General features: G+C 42.3%; 1 long non-coding RNA gene across 2 annotated transcripts in view; it reads left to right on the top strand.

The window, feature by feature from the left end:
• Positions 1-18,283, top strand: part of LOC136446044 (uncharacterized) — a 224,814-nt gene continuing 206,531 nt past the window's right edge. Inside the window, exons 1-8 of one of the 2 annotated variants that reach the window (XR_010757487.1) lie at positions 1-211; positions 638-762; positions 1,462-1,601; positions 3,427-3,547; positions 3,956-4,023; positions 4,273-4,425; positions 4,626-4,735; positions 5,070-6,355. This is a non-coding gene — a long non-coding RNA (uncharacterized lncRNA). Of the gene's footprint in view, positions 212-637; positions 763-1,461; positions 1,602-3,426; positions 3,548-3,955; positions 4,024-4,272; positions 4,426-4,625; positions 4,736-5,069; positions 6,356-18,283 lie in introns of those variants that run through there. The other variant, XR_010757488.1, reaches the window with a different exon arrangement.

Raw genomic sequence — 18,283 nt, 5'->3', positions numbered from 1 at the left:
TCCTCTCGAGACCGTCCGGGGCTGCCCGCCGGGCGATGATAGCGAAGTATGCCTCGGGACTGGCCCCTCGCCTCCCCGTAACTGTTCGTCCATGGTTTGCGGTCCTTCCAGCCGCGGCTACTCGGCCATGGATGAACGGGGTCAGTCCCACATCTACAAGTTGTAGATTGCATTTATGGCGGGTCTTCCGGCGCGGCCATGACATCCGACGGTAAGTTTAAACCATACTACTTCACTGTATTGTGAGACGCCATGCCGCAGGGTCTGATCTAAACCGTCTAAGCTGTGTTAGTTAGCGTTTCATTGAAACTGTGTTGGTAGAATTCCTAAAAGAAATGAAAAAAAGGTCTGTGATTGCCAACACAATTCAAATTTTCAACCGTAAAGATGTCTGTTAAACTGTCTTTGTTCAACCGTCTTTGTTCAACTGTCTCTGTTCAACTTTTTTTGTTCAACTGTCTTTTTTCGTAGGAAATTATGATCCAGTTGTTTCAGCAATTCACTACATTGGTTTGAACTTATTTGTTGGTTGGAAATTGTAGTGCTAACATGCACTTTTATCTTTTTATCAGAATTATCCAGTATTATAACTGTATGTCACATTCTCACTTGCCATTGTCTTTTGTGTCTGTTGCAGCAATGGTGAGGAGGCACCAATATGTCTGGACCGTGCAAGAACCTGGGCAGCAACACTGAAGGTTCTTTGCGACAACATCCAGGGCATCACCTTGAAGAGAATCGGCTCGTACCACATTTGACAAGGTGAGGACTCCCTCCCTGTGCTATATAATTGTTTCACAGCAGGCTTTGCTTAGCATTTGTTGAAAGTGATAGGATTATGAAAATGGGTCTGTAATTGGGCATACACATTGTTTGTGCATTGGCACTGGCCTGGTCCGGTATACATCTTTCTAGGGGAGATATTTACTGTGGGTCAATATATCGAAGAATGTCTAGATTTTAAAACCAATTGTGTAAATCATATGTTGGACTCAACATGTTGATTTACTCATATCTATAATCATACACATTTTTGTATGATAGTAGGTTAATTAATTTGTATCCACTTGACTGTTTGTATGTATTATGTAGAAGACCTTACGAAAGTCGCTGTACTTCTGTTGATTGTGAGTAGAATCTGTACAACAAAGCAGGTTGGTACAGCTTACTCCAACTTGACCGTGACCTAACTTTTTGTTCAGGCCAGTGGCACTGCCTTTGAACTGAGTTCACCCATGCCAGTCACACCAATTTTGACTAGTCAAATCCTGATTGCCAACAGCTTGACCTGAGTTTAGATATCTTTCTACTTAGATACTTCTGCATGACTTGGGTCACCATTTCCACTCATAGCCTATAGCTAGTGCCTTATAGCGTTTGGATTAGAACAAAGTGAGAAGATGTTTGGCTAAGTGATCACGGTTTTGTCCTTATTCCGTTGTGTGTTTGACTTTCTTGCAGCTAAAAGAAGCTTGGAAGAAGACATCTCTAAGGACTTATTCTGCTGACAGGTGGTCGTCCAATGTCAAGTACGCCATCTCCACGGTGACAACTAGAAAGACCGGTGCTCGTGTGTACGCCCTGCAAGAGGACATGGCATTGTTAAGTGGTTCATTGTTAATTATTATGGAAATAAGTTTGATGTGCAAAATGTTTTCATAGAATTGGGCTGGGACTGACTAAAGTCATTAGCGTGGTAGGAAGTTCATGATTTGTGATGTTCCATTTATAGCTTTAACTCAACGTACGGTTCCCTTTGTGTACCTGAGGCATTGTCGGCAGGGATGATCGCAATCTCTTGGTTGATGGTGGGTTGCTTGACGTGTGTTTTGTTGACATCCTGAGTGATATTACTGGTAGGGGGTGAGGGCATTTTGTGAGTGGTGGCTACTTTTTCACGCAGGGCTTTAGCCCGTTTCTGTGGTGTATATGCTCGGTGTGTGGCTTTTTTGGTTTCTGTGACTGTGTCGGTGGCTGAGATTACTCGGGGTGGCTGTGAAGTTCATTGTTTCAGAGAACAGGGACTTTCCTGGTTCTGTTAGTTTATGACTGCTTGGGTTCTTCTACCATCTGTTGTCCTTTCTGTTTATGTAGACTGGTTGGTGGTTGCCGGGGACCTAGACCAGGACATAATTTGCCTTGTGTCGTATCTTGGAGTCCCGAACCAAGATATGGCACAGGGCCAGAAAGGAAGGCAGGTGGTTGGAGAGCCTGAGTAGTTGTGAGCTGACAGAACCAGGGAAATCCCTGATCTCTGGAACACTGAACTTTGCGGTTTCTTCGAATGTAATCCCGGCCATCGACATAGCCACAGTAACCGAATTAGTAATTCGGGTCTGTATACCATAGAAACAGGCTGGAGTACTGTGTGCAGAAGTAGTCGTTGCTCTCGAGATGTCTCGACCCCTCACCAGCAACAAAACTCAGGGTGTCATCAAAATGGACTCAACACCTTGCCATCCGTCAAGAGATCATGACTGATCTCAGCTGATAATGCTTCAGGTAGACAGAGGGGATGGTACATTTCTAGGTTGAACCTAGAACAGAAATGACGATCCCAAATCAAGTCAACTTCCTGTCATGCCCCCACCAGTCTGTAGATGAAATTCTTGTAAAGTGATCTTTTATATATAGTTTTTGTCTCATCTTTTTGTATTTTTTGTATTTATTAGATGTTGATATTGCCCATTTATGGTATAGAGGGCTGAGCTTGTAGCCTCCTATAAAGTCCTATTGAAATTTTGGCTACTTATATTTTAAGGCTAGGCTGACGTTGGAACACACACACAAATTAACACTCACATACATGTACTAATGCACACATACACGTGTGGCGTCGCGGTGACAGTGGCAGGGTGTTAGGCCCCAGAACCCAGAGGTACTGAGTTCGAATCCGGGGTTCCCTGATCTGTCCCTTTGACGTTGTGTCCTTGGGAAAGGTACTTAACACGACTTTCCTCACTTCACTCAGGTGTAAATGAGTACCTAGCTTCAGTTAGGGACGTCCCTCGGATAGGACGTTAAATGGAGGTCCCGTGTTTGAGGAGAGCCACACCTCGAGCACGTTAAAGAACCCACCGCACTTATCGAAAAGAGTAGGGGTCCTTCCCGGTGTGCGTGGTTCAAAACCTACAGTCCTATGGCCGCAATAACACACACACAACACAAACACACTTACACAAACACATTAACAACTATCTGACAGATGACTTAGCCTTAAGCGGCAAAAAAACTTTCTTAAAGACTTCATTAGTCCATAACGGTTCCAAGCTACCACCACTCTATCATGTATTGACATTATCAACTCGGCGAGTTTAGCATTATTTGGAAATTTTATGATTTTTAGCAGTTTTTGCTTAGTTGGGATTAGTTTTTTGGGTTACTGAGTCGTCACTTAATGGATGTTCCCTCTCCCCACATCACCAGTTATCAAGCGTCATCACAACGGGGGCTTCGCGGCGAACTTGAAGAAGACAACTCCCGGAGCAGTACCAAGACGTCACCGAGACCATCTTCGAGGACATGCGGACGTGTGTTTGTTCTGAAGGTAAGACCAGCTGCTTACGAGTAGTCAGGGACATGTTTTTTTATCAGTAACTTCGGTTAGGTATGAGTTTTTCTGCAGTTTAAACCTTTACATCGGAGCCTCCTTATCCAGCTTTTCTTCAGCTGATTGTCATTGGGTTTGCGGGGCTGATCCAATGCCCTGTGGTTGTACTTGACTGGATGATCTTCCATACACTTATAATATCAAAAATTAAAGTTATATAAGCTAGGACTATAAACTAACCCGACGTTTCCTGAAGTCTCTATGATTTCGCAGCGTCTTACGTTTTAATGTGTACCATTTTAATCTGTACCATGGAAAATTAGGTGAACGAACAAAGTACTAACAAACTTCCTGACATTCTGATCAAATGTCCCAATGTATTCTACATTTCTCTTTACAACTTAGGACTAGAAGAGGCACGTGAATAGAATGAGCTGCTGAGCACATGCCGCTTCCACAGATATGACAAGAAGGTATTGTACTGTATTGTGTGAAAGCAGGCCCAGGTTCCGTTATTACCATCACCACCCAGATTTTGAATTAAAGGACAAGGTTTTGTCAATGAATGATTTATTCCTTTGTGTTTGCAAGTTTAAGTTACTAGACAGTGTTTTAATTTCTGAACCTGAACAATGCTTACTTAAAAAGTTTTGTCTTTTACTTGCTTGTCTGATTGTGAATTGAATGTATAGGATGTAAATATCATGGTTGGACTTTGTCAGCTGATGCAATGTCTGGACGTGCTACTCCGGGGCTGGGTACGGGAGGTGCCAAGTAACGCTGTCACCGAAGATGCTATGTGACAACATCCAGTACATCACAAAGCCAAGCGAATCTACCAGCTTATCTACAAGAGCTGCAGTTCTTTTCTAAAGGTTAGACAGACAACAAGGTCAAGAATTGAACACCCTTGTAACCTTAAGGATATACAATTGTCTTTGGTATCGCAGCCCTTTACTCTTAAATTACAAACTCCTATAAACCAGACATTTCCCGGTAAATGAAATGTGTGCTTGAAAACGGTCTGACTATAATCAAATGTCCTAATACATTGTATTTATCTTTTCCAACTTAGGACTGAATGAACAGTTAAGGTGTGAGGCTGTTGATACGTGCACGTACCCTGGCCCTGCTGCAGAATTCAAAACTGAAGGGATTGGAGGAGACTTGCTAGATTGAGCACCTGTGAGTAGATCCTCTACAACTTACTCCAACCTGAACAAGACTACCATTTTTGAACCAGACTACAATTTTTGACAAGTTCATGCCATTATCACAGATCTATGATGTTAAACAGTTCAACTTTGCCAGTATAATCATCTTTAATCAGTTAGGATCAGTAACCAACAAATTACCAATTTAGGTGACATATTTGTATCACAGGCATTAACTTCTTCCGTATGACTTCTGTCACCTTTCTAACTCCTGCTGGACAATAAGGCAACCCTCTGCCTTTTTTAGAATGTTCAAAGTAAAAAAATCATCAGTCTTAATTGATCGTAATTTCCCTTTTTTGCAGTTACAAGAAGCTGACATCTCTCAGCAGCTTCCATGATCTTACTGATGCCTTGAAGCTCAGATCAGCTACACCGATGTTCATGGTGGGACTTATTCTGGGTGAGAGGTGGTCGTCTAATGCCAAGTGCGCCATCTCCACGGTGACATCCAGAAAGGCCGGTGGCGGTGCTCGTGTGTACGCCCTGCCAGAGAACCTGGCATTGTTAAGTGTTTACATCATTGCAGAGTTGGGCTGGGACTGACTTGTCTTGGGGTGATAGGAAGTTAATGATTTGTGATGTTCCATTTATAGCTTTAACTCAACGTATGGTTCCCTTTGTGTACCCGAGGCATTGTCGGCAGGGATGATCACAATCTCTTGGTAGATGGTAGAGTGCTTGAGTGTATTTGGTTGACATCCCGAGTGATATTACTGGTAGGGGGTGAGGGCATTTTGTGAGTGGTGGCTACTTTTTCACGCAGGGCTTTAGCCCGTTTCTGTGGTGTATATGCTCGGTGTGTGGCTTTTTTGGTTTCTGTGACTGTCGGTGGCTGAGATTGTACTCGGGGTGGCTGTGAAGTTCATTGTTTCAGAGAACGGGGACTTTCCTGGTTCTGTTAGTTTATGACTGCTTGGGTTCTTCTACCATCTGTTGTCCTTTCTGTTTATGTAGACTGGTTGGTGGTTGCCGGGGACCTAGACCAGGACATAATTTGCCTTGTGTCATATCCTGGAGTCCCGAACCAAGATATGGCACAGGGCCAGAAAGGATTCATTAGGCAGGTGGTTGGAGAGCCTGAGTAGTTGTGAGCTGACAGAACCAGGGAAATCCCTGATCTCTGGAACACTGAACTTTGCAGTTTCTTCGAATGTAATCCCGGCCATCGACATAGCCACAGTAACCGAATTAGTCATCGGGTCTGTATACCATAGAAACAGGCTGGAGTACTGTGTGCAGAAGTAGTCGTTGCTCTCGAGATGTCTCGACCCCTCACCAGCAACAAAACTCAGGGTGTCATCAAAATGGACTCAACACCTTGCCATTCGTCAAGAGATCATGATTCTCTCAGCTGATAATGCTTCAGGTAGACAGAGGGGATGGTACATTTCTAGGTTGAACCTAGAACTGAAATGACAATCCCAAATCAAGTTAACTTCCTGTCATGCCCCCAGCAATCTGTAAATGAAGTTCTCGAAATTGCAATTGTTTCAGGTGTAGTGCAATTTGTGCCTTTTTTGTAACACATTGTACTTTGCATTCCTCTGTTTTGTCAACAATTGCTATCAAATAAACGGTTCAAAACCTGGTTTATAGTTTGTTTCCCATTTGATCTTGAAAGAAAACGGATGCTTTCTCCCTCCCCAACCTCAAACTGGCATGAATGGATGTTCCCTCTCCCCTAATCCCCACTCTAATGTGAAACGGATTTCCCTCTCCCTCCAAGCTGACCTTGCCTGTATGGTCCCTCTCGTCGAGCCTCTGTGGTCTATGTAAGATGTCTCCTTACTTTCCCAAAGCCTTGACCCGTGTAACATGGATGCTCCGTCCCCTCCTAGATCCTTAGTCCATGTAACAATCATTGGCCCTCTCACACAGACTGTTAACTCAATGTGACATTAATGGTCAATCCCTTCTCAGACCCATGACCGTGTACAATGGATGGTCCCTTCCATTATAGACCTTTAACTTAATAATATGTGAAATGGATGATCTCTCTCACCCTTAGGCCTTCATCCCATGAGAAATGGATTGTCCCTCTATTCCTAGACCGGTATAAAATTGTCCCTCCCTTCCCAGACCATTTAGCCCCTTGTAGAATGGATTGTCCCCCCCTTTCAACACCTCAACCCCATGTGAAAGAGATGGCCCATCCCCTCCCATGACAATTTTTTTTATTTCATTGTTTCTCGTTTCTCCTTCACCACACCCTAACCGTAAATGGATGGTCCCTCCCTTCCCAGTTGACTTAGTGTGAAATGGTTGGTCTCTTACTCCCTACCACAAGATGAAGGTAGCAGCACGCAGTATTAAATCGCGACACATGGAGTTTGTGACGTAGAGGTAAAACATTTGATATGTGGATAAGGATTGATGAGATCTCCAAATACGTAGTAATTAGATTTTGGGCCCCTAGTGACTTTCTGAGGTACTGCAGTGCAGCTTCCTGTTCTAATATCTCGTGTTCTGTACATGCTATTGTCGTGATTCTTGGGTGGTAGATATAGCCCTTTGGAAGGAAATTAAGTAGAGTGGGTTTGAGTCCTCTAGAACTGCAGGAGCAGGTTTTCTTTCAGAATGTGAAAGGAAATAACTCAAGAAGGGGTTGACAGATGGTAATAATTTTCGGTGTGTAGATAGCTTGAGTAATTTGCATAATTAATGACAAAATACTTTAGCTAAAGATGGGGTTGACGAATCAGCATGATTTGTATGTAGATAGCTTAAGTGAAGCTTGGTATATAATCAAATTATGATTATACAAATCAGACTAGTTTGCATAATCAATTAGGGAACTTCAGAAACCCGCTGCGTTCCATGATAAGACTTCAAATATGTGACCTTTAATTGAGAGAAATGTTGATAGATTAATGATATGCAAATGAGGACCTAAATTGCATATTCAATGATAACTACTATAATTCTTTACTGATAAATGACGCCAATTTCATACTTGTGGGGTTTGGAAGTTATGTGAATGTGAACATCACTGAATATAGATTATGCCAATGAGGCAATTGATAAAAAATTCTAGTATAGCCTTCTTTATTAAGATTAGACTAACGTTATCACAATTTGGAAAACTTCTTTGGGCAGAGATGATGATCAACTAATATGAGTTATGCAAATGACCTTATTTTCATCAGTCATAATCATTTGGCGAAGGAATAATGTCGTGGAACTCTAGTTTCTTCCTTATTTTCCTGGATAGTTTAGCTAAAATTCTTGAAAATTCTCGTATAAACTTGCATTTGTTCCCTTCATTGTTCTGTGTTGTTTACATCACATCAGATCGAATTCGGTTCACGCTTAGCTTCATTGCGTGTCAAGGTCGGGGGTGATTTGCCCACGTTCTGAGTAGTCACTTGGTTCGAAATGAGTTAGCAGAGATTTGTCTACGGCCTTGGAATGAGTCATGGGTACGCTAGAAACTACTTTTGAGTAGTCATCAATGATTCTGGCACGGTTTAGGTTCTAATTTTACTGCTGACTTACTCGCGAATACCGGCCGACCCATTCCAGACCTCCCGTTCAGAGCTGAATGGTTTAGATTCTTTTTATCTTTGCCGAGTACTTGTACTCGGAGAAGGTTATGTTTTCGGTTGAGAAATCTGTTGGGTGGATCTGTATGTATGTCAAGAGCATAACTCAAGAAAGCTTCGATGAATCTTTATATATTTTGGTAGGTGTGTAGTGATTGTGCAAAGAAAGGTCAAGTTCGAAAATGGTGTACCTTGCGTTTTTCAACAGTACTGCAGCGGACTTTTAATTTTTGTGTGTTTGTATGTAGGCACAAAAAGTGACGGAAACGTTGATGGATCTTCACAATTTTTTGTAGGTGTGTGGATGTTGGTAAAAACGGAGGTCAAGTTAAAAAATGATTCCCCTGGCATTTTCAGTCGGTACTGCAGCGGGCTTTGTGCGCATGTGTATTTGTATATCGCCAGCATAACTCGAGAAGCTGTTGATGGTTCTGTACGATATTAAGTGGATGGGTAGGGTTTACAGAAAGGAAGGTCAAGTTCGATAATGGGCCTTCTAGCGGGTACCTAAGATACTGCAGCGGAGTTTCGAAATGTTGGGGCATATTTTCTGAAAGTGCTATGGTCATGATTTTTGTGTGGTAGATAGTTCATGCCACAGGAAGTAAGTTTTGTAAGTTTGGGCCCCCTAGCGTCTTGTTATCTCCATGAAAAATGGAGATATAATTTTGGGTGTGTCTGTCTGTTTGTTTGTCTGTCTGTCTGTTTGTGTTTCCGGACCACTGTAGTCAGCATAACTCAAGAACCTCTTGATGTATTACGATGACATTTGGTATGTGGCCAGGTGTTGTGAAGCCGAAATTCAAGGTCAATTTTGGGCCCCCTGGTATGTGACCTTGGTACTGCAGAAGAAATTCCATTTTTGTATCTCTTCACCTGGATGTGCTATGGTCTTGATTTTTTTTGGTGGCAGATAGCTTGTGGTGTAATGAAGACGTGGTGTGGGTTTGGGCCCCCTAGCAGCTTGCTCTGGAACTGCAGGGGCGTTATCGTGAAAATCTTCTAAGGAGAATAACTGAACAAAGGAACGACGGATTTCCATGATATTTAGTATACAGGTAGCTTAGACAGAGATGTACACAATGAAGTGCAAATTATGTTAATTAGGACTTAATTTGCATAACTAATGAGGAAAATCTATATTTGCAGTGTTTTCCATTATCAGACTCAAATACACCTAGCATATGTAGTTTATGGAAAGTGGAGCATCAACAGATACCAATTATGCAAATAAATTCATAATTTGCATAATAAATGCAAAAACACCATAATTCATCTAATTGGAAAATTACAGGACTGTCAATATTGCAACATGTGTAAGTTAGATAAAGGTGTTTATGACCAAGCATATCTTATGCAAATGTGTAAGTCATTTGCATGAATAGAATTGTTCATGGAGATGAGGTCGTGGGACTCTTGTTTGGAACTGCAGTGGGTGTTTTTGTTATGACCTTCGGACATGAATAACTTGAGAAGGGGTCGACAAATCATCGTGATGTTTGGCATGTAGAGACCTCAGATGGTGCTTTACACAATCAATGACCTATTATGCAAATCAGGAGCTAATCTGCATAATCAGTTAGGAACGTTTTTAAATCCACTACATTTCATAATGGGACATGTGACAGTGTTCCCGAAACAGGTCAACAGAGGGCCTTGCCTAAAAGTATAAATAAACAGATGGGGAATATAAATAAACAGATGGGGCAGACTCACTTCACACCAAGCAGAGGTGTGGGTTCTGTTGGTTTTTAACATGTTCAGTTTAGGCATTTTTGTCCAACACACGGTTGGCGACATAACGAAAAGTGGACAAAATAGAAAGCCTGACAAAAACACCTAAAAACACGTCAAAAAACAGCCGGACCCACTCCTCTGCTTGGAGAGTACACTGCACCAAAACTGCACCACTGATGTCTTTCAAAATGTGTATGATATGAAATAATGGTTTCTTCTATTCATATATATCGACTGTACCATTTCATCATCACTTTTGATCTTTTTGATGACCAGTTATGACATATATCCGCACACTAGACACATATACTAGTCCTGCACCACCAAATGATTTTAACCCTATCTAGACTGGACTCATCCCCTCCCCCCATCATAACTTCCAAACGGTATGGTGTATGCTCAAATTTTCAGGGGGTGATAAGCATGTAAATATTGATCACTCTCCACAATAAGCCTTGATTATTTGGCGAAGACAATGTGTTCGTGGAACTCTAGTTTTTCTTTTTATCTCGGCGGAAGTCTATTGGAGTTGGGACGAAGAACTTGCATGGATAACTACACAAAATCACGTCTCAATGAGCTTCGAGTCACATTTTCCAACGGTCATCTGCTAGCTGGACATATTCAGTCACCCGCGCCTTCTCCTGACTGCTCTCTTGAAAAGCTCAAATTCCACAGAACTTTGGTGCAAATTCAGATTTACATGGTGGCCATAACCGACTTGGATGTGTTCTATTTTTGAACCAAAGACAAAATTACTGTTACAGTAGTAAGACCCCTTAAACGATGTTGATACTGATAAGAGGGGGTTCAGGTCTGACTGTTCATATACATGTAAGAAGTCAACACAATCAACAGAAACGACTTAAGCTGTAATTGCACCGCCAGTCCTTTAATTTGACTTTATAATTTGATTATTCACTTGAAATGGGATCCTCTGCAGGAGACATGCAAGCAAACAAAAGGAACTTCTGGTTTTAAACACTCAATAGTTGTTCTCAACGCAACCAACATGTAAAAAAATTATGCCACGGTTACCCAACTTGTAACAGAGCAGATAGATGTTCCAATCACCCCAGCTGCACCTGCTGCACTGCTACAGCCTACAGGTAAGACTCTAGAATGAGTTTGATTACATTGGAAAAGGGTTTTGAAGATTATAGGTTATTGAAAGAACTAACAGGTTGTCACTGTAGATTCGATTGCAATATCGATGCGTTAATTTGAACATATCCTTACAGAATGTCGCTGGGAATGCGCTCCTTTTTGAAAACGAATAAGCAAAGAAAAGTTCTGACCCAGTTGTTGACCATTCCTTCGGATAGCATATATTCCTTAGTCCACAGACCGTATGAACGACGCCCATGCGTTCCTTTATACACAACTTTATGATGTCCGTGTCAAAATATGGTATATCGTATATCTACATTGGTGAGACAGAACGCTCATTGAGAACTAGATTCCTTGAACACAAACGCCCCAGCTCGCATTCGTCTGAAGTCTCTCAACACATCCACATTGAATCTCCGGGCCATACCGTTTCGCTGGACAAAGTCAGAATTCTGGACACTGAACAGGACTACTTTATGAGAGGTATAAAGGAGGCCATATATATCAGGGCACTCCAGCCGTCACTCAACAGAGACAGTGGGCGTTATAAACTTCCTGGCACGTTTGACCAATTGCTGACGTCACGTATCCGCAGTGACATGTGTCAATAGAGTCACGTGTCCGTAACTCTCGCGAGTTTACGTTCGGCAGTGTTGGTCATTATTGATCCTGAAGAAGGCGACAGTGGTCGTCGAAAATTCGATCCGTGAATACCTTAGTGTTGGAAGAAAGTTTAGCATTGTATTATGATTACTACCAACACAGATGAGCTTTCATTATAATGGTATATCGTCGTCTATCCTGACACACTCTGTCTGATCCCTAGTCGTTGATCGGGCCAGCGAGTCCGTAGAAGATACGGAAAGGGGATTAGCTAGGGTTCCTAGTCGTTGATCGGGCCAGCAGATCCGTAGAAAATACGGAAAGGGGATTTGCTAGGATCCCTAGTCGTTGATTGAGCCGGCGGATCCGTAGAAGATACGGAAAGCGGATTTGCTAGGATTCCTAGTCGTTGATCGGGCCAGCAGATCCGTAGAAAACACGGAAAGGGGATTTGCTAGGATCCCTAGTTGTTGCCAAGTTGAGCCGGCGGATCCGTAGAAGATACGAAAATGGGATTAGTTAGGATTCCTAGTCGTTGATCGGGCCGGCGGATCCGTAGAAGATACGGAAAGGGGATTAGTTAGGATTCCTAGTCGTTGATCGGGCCGGCAGATCCGTAGAAGATACGGAAAGGGGATTAGTTAGGATTCCTAGTCGTTGATCGGGCCGGCGGATCCGTAGAAGATACGGAAAGGGGATTAGTTAGGATTCCTAGTCGTTGATCGGGCCGGCGGATCCGTAGAAGATACGGAAAGAGGACTAGTTAGGATCTGTAGATTACCACAAGGAATTCCTGTCGTTGATTGAGCCAGCGGATCCGTACTGAAGATACGGAACGGGGATTTGATAGGGTTCCTAGTCGTTGATCGGGCCAGTGGATCCGTAGAAAATACGGAAAGAGGATTTATCAGGATCCATAGATTACCACAAGGCATTTCTGTCGTTGATTGGACCAGCGGATCCGTATTGAAGATACGGAAAGGGGATTTGATAGGATCCCTAGCGGTTGATCGGGTCAGCGAATCCGTAGAAAATACGGAAAGAGGATTTGCCAGGAACCGTTTATCCCAACAACGCACTTGTATGATAGAGTGGGCCAGCGAACCTGTAAAATGTCTTTATGAACACAAAAAATCCAATGATAAGTTTTCATAAGAGAGAAATACAAACCTGTCATTAAATTTTCAATGCTGCAACAACAGCATAACAACGTCGTTTCAGAAGAAAAGGGGACCTTATGAACGACGCCCATACGTCCCTTTATGTACAACTTTATAATTTCTGTGTCAAAATATCGTATCAAAGTGCCCCATAGACAAGCGTTTATATATATCTGTAAGATGTTGTGATTGGGACGTTTAAGATATCGCAAGAATGGCGTGCTACGATTTCCTACAATATCGAATATATTGGCAACATTGAACAAAATATGTAACGTTGGGTAACATAAATTCGCCATTTTTCCGATAATGATTGACTGAAATCAATCTAGCAGAACAATAAACCATTCTTTTTTCTATCATTCTGTCAGTATCATGTACTATCTTTGCAATCATTATCTTTGTAATCATATATATGGTAGATTTTGTCTCTAGTCGTGCTGACACCATAATATTTCAACTTGAAACTACCGTCCGCCGCACGCACAATGACGGTGTTGTCGGACAGGTGTGAACATTATTTCGGGAGAGAAGATTCGTCTTGAATATCTTACCGCTAATTACATTTTATACAGCAGCTATTCGTTCCATCCTTGGCTTGAGGAGAGTGCTATGGATATAGACGTGTCCAAGTAAAAGAAATGCACGAAAAAACGGCCGTATCGCACACATCAGGCCTTCGGGAACAACCCGTGTGTTGAGTCGGTAGAACGTCACTCAAAGTCGACCCCCACCGTCATGGAAATTTGTACATTACTCATCGGGGCGTTAGCTGGATGCCGTAGAAATGGTAAAACTACTATGTCCATGTGTTTCTGCTTGTGCTAAGAGCAAACTTTGAGGAAAATATCGCCATCAGTCCACTATCACACACAACATTTAGACAAAAAAGTGTTCCTCGCAAACGTTTGTCGTCTGCCTAATAGCAGGATTCTGGGTAACGAATATGGCGGCGGGAAAATTCACCGTAGTGCCGTAGCCATTGGTTGTAGCAACAAAGAGGCGTTTTGATGATCAATCACACTTAGAGTCCAGTTGTAGGTTAGCAAAAGAGATTCTAATAAGTTGTATTGTAAATAATTGTGTTGAGCAGGAAGCGGATGTGACATTTGTTTTATAAACCAGCGAACAACTATGTAGTATAATTCTCCCACGAAGCCCTCAGACTGTGACAATAAGGGACGGAGAGTTTTTGACGTAGCCAACTTCTAATGCATGGTTATCGAAGCTTTTCAGACAGTGTTCTGAATACGTTAGTCTGTCAAGTTTGCATTTCTAGCGGTATTACTGATGTTGCATCTAGCACATATCCCTAAATACCCCATTTTCGAAAAATCGCGAATTTAAAGGGGCATATTGTAGAATCTGGTGGGCAAAAACTACAAATAGTAAGAATTTGAAAGATCTACACTAAGATTCACATTTTAACTTATTTGTTACTATTTTCCAACATATTCCCGTCATTTTGTCACATTTCCACCATTAATAAACGACGAAAAACGCCAAACGTGTAAAATCTGGGGCATTTACATATTAACTTGCGTCCCGCAAGTTAATATGCAAATAAGCCAGCGTAGAACGCTACGAAAAATCCGAATCGACCGTTATGGTCGGAGTTCGAGCGTCACAGGAAAATCACCACAAGTAAACAAACTTCAGAACGTCGGGCGTTCGATCGCGTGTTCCGTGGTTCGTCGGAATGTTGGACAAGATGGCGGCCAATTCAAGCGGCGGCGGGGATGGCGTATATAATTTTCTTCAAGACGTTCGCACGACACTACAAAGTCGCATCCTTACGTGATGAATATTGCTGTGCAGTGTAATAAGGTAGATTCAACTAATGATGTAGAAAAATAATCAAAACCAAAGAATTTTGTTTTATGTTCATGTCGCAATATGCCCCTTTAGTACCCCGCGAATTTATGTTACCCAACGTTATATTTTACAGACGAATCGTTATTTCGTTACAATGTGATAACCGATGTTATGCAATGTTACGATAGAACACTATTGCCATCCTGCAATACGTGAGTAACCACAGCTCTCTAAGTCCCTTCCAGCTCGTGTTAAGCATCATTACTCCACATCTGTCTTCATTACGATGTCCTTCCATCCCAAACGTGTTGATACCCCGCCCACTTGAAACAAGATTCCAACGGCAATGTAGTATACCCCGTAGGTATACCACTGATTGGCAGAACGGGTGGGGTAGCTGCCACCTAACCCGGTCAGTGGGCGCTAATCATGACATTTTCCCCCTACACATCTGGATGTTGTTTTCCCACTGGTACAACGTGCGTGTCCAGGGCTCGGCAGATACATTCCTTTACATTTCTAGCAAAGAAATGGTCGCTGAAACAATGTAAGAATCGTTGTGCCCCCCCACCCCCTTCGATGTTTTCCTCGCCTGCATCGATATTATGACCCAGGAAAGACTGCAATGGACAGAGGACAAAACTAGACAACCTTTTACTTAAAGAAGCCTTCACATAGTATGTTGTGACCTAGAAACTTAGCGTAGAAACTTTTAAAAAAGACCAAAAACACAGCGTTTTCTGTAACAAACTTTACTTGCCTCTCTCGCTATGTTTTGGTTGACCACCATCTTGAATCGCATTGAATTGTGGGCTAAAGCGAGCCTGCTAAAGCTTCTTGTAACTAGGCAACACGCTTTCCATGAGTTTTGGTGAAGATTAAATTGCACTGACAAGGCAGGCGTGGCCTAAGTCTGGCCGGCTTAGGGTCGCCGGCTGTGCCCTCGCCTAGGCGCGCCTGTCAGTATTTACCGCTGGGGAGTCCCATGTGGACCTCCGTGCTAAATTGGGAACTTTGCTGGCTGGCCACTGGTAAATCTTGTTATATCAAGACAGCGTGTGTTGATACCTCTATTTTTAAAGTCGTTCAACCAGGAGATTGTCGGGTTGGAGATGGAGCATCCTAACGAGGAACGGTCTCTGTGACCGGAACAGTAACGACGTGTCAACGCTGGGATAGTCAGACACCCTATAAACACGACAGGGCACCCGCTAATTACCCATCATCCGGACTGGATCACAACTCCTGCCGGAATCCTGACGGCGAACGCGGAGTTTGGTGCTTCACCACGGATCCCAGCACTAGATGGGAGTATTGTGACGTCTGTGGTAAGGTCTGATTATGTAACCTCAGTTCTGTGTTTGATTCTATTTGATAATACTACTATGTCATCTGTCTCTACTTTTACACCTGCTCCTCGACATGTCAATGTTTGCATGCACGTCAATTAATATCCTTTGATGACTACGCATCTACACATCAATCAATATCATACACAACTCCAGAGGAGAGTTTCTGGCTCGGCTAATGATATACAGGATTTAATACTTAAGGGATGATTCCCATCATGTATCCTAGTGCGCGTCCACAACTAATACATTCAGTAAAAACCAAAAATACGGTCGACGCTCGGGCAATTTTGAAATTCGGCGAGCTTCGGGCGATCTACAAGTTCAGTGCTCGCATGACTTGTGACGCCGGCTTTAACCCACCAACAGTTGTCTTTAACCCGCGTCCACTAACAGTCGTACTCGACCAACCAACACGGAAGGCGCAACGTAGTCTTGAAAGATTTTCTTTTCCGTCTCGGGCTTTTAAATGACATTCTGTGGTCGAGGTTGATAATGTGTTGGCAGGGCTGGCGTACTACTTTCAGCAGTTATGTCATAGGGGCGCCTCTTTTCCGCCCAACAATTAAGCACACAAATCTTAGGATCTTTGGTCCTATGGATCAAAGACATGGCCTAAAAATGATAATTAGAACTGATTTTGCGTCAGCCGACGTCCTGTTGAAAAGCACATAGCATCTGAAACACTTTGAAAATACTCGTATGATAAACCTACGATTTACGGAGTGATCACAATTCACAATGCTTCAAACAGAGTGAGACATTTATGATAGTGCGTGAATGGTAACGTCATTGATGACACGGGTTAAGTGAGAAATATTGCTATATATTGTTGTAGCACAGCCTTGTTCATGGACCAAAAGCGTCACCTAGCAATGTTAACAAAACTGCAAGAGTTCGCAGTAAGCTGTTGAAAAGTAATTTGCGGTGGACGTTCAGCATTTTAGGAATAAACGTATACTATACCAATGGCAGACGGACTCCCGTGGTGTGACCAGGGGAGCTACACAGTAAAAGCTACCCGGTGCTACTTATCACCTGAGATTCGTCCCGACCAGGGCTGCGAGATCGCTTTTGACTGATGACACTAAGCATGATTGACGATAAATTCAGTTCCATTGAGAATTGCTAGGCGACCCTCTCAATCCATGAACATAAAGCTGCTAAAGCAGAAAAAATGGTTTGTCAAGTCCCTTTGTCTCCACCTGTGGAGTAAGGCAGGGCTGCAACCTCAGTCCATTATTATTCAATCTTTTTATCAATGCCCTACCGCAATGCTTTGATTGTGATGAATGTGACCCAGCATCTTTAAGTTACAAATCCCTCAACTGTCTATCTTGGGCAGATATCCTTGCCTTGATTTCATTGTGGAAGAGTGGCTCCAGAACTGTATAAAGAAGCTGGAAATGTATTGCAACAAATGGAAACTAAGTGTGAATGTATCTAAAACGAAGGTACTTGTTTTCTCAAAAGGCGTCCCAAACATATCATTAACTAAATTCTATATATACGGTAAAGAAATAGAAGTTACCTGACGTCTTTGGGTAAATTTAAACCTGCCAGAAAGTATTTAAGAGCAAATGTCTGTAAAGATCAAACAATGGTGGCAGGGGTCAAAAAATAGATTTAGCTCATATTTTGCACAGTGATAGTACTTGGCCCACAATCCCTCAAAATAGCTTTCTTTCTTCTCAAAACCAATTGTTGCCATGGCAACAGGCCAAACAAGTTTTGGGGCCATTTTCCCTCATTTCGGCATGTCGAAAACATGAAAATTGGCTTACTTTAGGACAATATTACGAGCACATGCTTGAATATTAGGGAAAAATAAAAACAAGACTAAAAAGACTAGCTCTTCAGCTTTTCTAAGGTAACTTCAAACTTTTAAGTAAGTCAACTTGAAGTGCATGGGCAGCCTGAAAACAATACAGTGTTTTAGGCCTTTCAAAAAACGTAATATTTGCCCCACTTTGTAGCACTGTAAGTACAAAGATGGTGATTGTTTTTGCTTCAAATTAAAACCTTATGTACATAATTATATTTGCTATCAATTGCATTCTTGCAAAGTTTGGGGTCTTATTTGGTTGTCACGTGGTTGCCCTCAGAAGTAGGTCATTTTTCATGTTTGACGTAAAATATGAGACATATTCAAGATGCAATATCTGAAAAGGTAGAACAGTGATCTAACTTAACTTTATGT

Source organism: Branchiostoma lanceolatum, chromosome 12 (assembly GCF_035083965.1).
Source record: "Branchiostoma lanceolatum isolate klBraLanc5 chromosome 12, klBraLanc5.hap2, whole genome shotgun sequence".
NCBI lineage: Eukaryota > Metazoa > Chordata > Leptocardii > Amphioxiformes > Branchiostomatidae > Branchiostoma > Branchiostoma lanceolatum.
This window is presented reverse-complemented; position numbering and strand designations above follow the sequence as displayed.